Here is a 1,156-nt window from a genome sequence, read left to right on the forward strand (position 1 = left end):
GGAGGAGTTGACCCAAGCTCTGCCCCTCAGTCCAGGGAGAGAGAAGCATCGGTGTCCCTCCCCCAGGATCTCCCTTGTTCATGCCTCCTGGGCCTTTCTGTCTGGGTGCTTCTGTGTTCCTCCCTGAGTATATCTCATCCCAGCCATCCCCGGATATAGGGGTTTCCTGTTCAATGAACTTGGAAAGGCATTCACTCATTGGAGACCTTGTTGCCGTGTCTTTTAAATGGGAAGACCTTACCCCTTCCTACTCCAAATCTGAGACCCTCCTTAGACTGTGCAAGAAAGCAAGAAGGTGCCTTAGGATAAACTTGGTCACTACTTTTCTAAGGGCCTGCACAGGTCACATGGCTCTGTTGAGCCTCAGTTTCCCTTTCTACACAATGGGGAGTTTCATGAATTAGAGTCTAAGGACCTCAGCTCTGCTGAGGTTCAGTGTTCCTGGGAATACACTGTCTCAGGGTTTTAACATTGTAAGGTGTCAGACATGCTAAGAAAGTAATTTTCTAGGATTCAACTATTCTAGGTACTTAAATTCCCAGGGTTTTAACATTCTAGAGGAGGGACAGTCTGGAGTCTAATGTTCAAAAGTAACACTCTAAGAGTTTAATATTGCAAGATAGCTGTCTATGCTCACTGTTCTTGATTCATATAAGCTTGATCAGAGCCTACCTTGGCCTTGGGGCCCTTGCACCCTGTCTACCATCGAAGAGGTGTCAGGGTAAAGGCCCAGGGTGGCCAGTACTGATGCCCAGCCTTCTCTGGACTTACCACCCTTCCCCCACTACACACGCACACAATCAGCCGCAGCCACCAAGATTAACTTGTTCCCAAAGTGCCAGAAGCTGCAGCTGTGGGTTAAATTTAGCCCCCAGGACACTAGTGTGAACTGTTATGGGACATTCTCCCATCATTCCTCTGAGTCACTTGTTTATAACCTCGAGCTTGTGGGGTGGAGGGATTGGAGAGGAGACCAAAAGATGGCCCAGGTCTGAGTCACCTCCCCTTTTTTGATCTCAGAGATGTCACTGCCTGTCCCCCATGAGCAATGCCTTCAACCATCATTTGTTCACCCCACCAACAGGTCTAAGAGAGGCAGCCGCTGGACAGATTCTGGAGGTGGTCCTGTCCCTCTTGTGGAAAGGGTCAAGTCTCA

The sequence above is a fragment of the Mustela putorius genome, unplaced genomic scaffold (genome assembly GCF_011764305.1).
Source record: "Mustela putorius furo isolate JIRA1106 unplaced genomic scaffold, ASM1176430v1.1 tig00003834_pilon_pilon_pilon, whole genome shotgun sequence".
NCBI classification, from domain to species: Eukaryota; Metazoa; Chordata; class Mammalia; order Carnivora; family Mustelidae; genus Mustela; species Mustela putorius.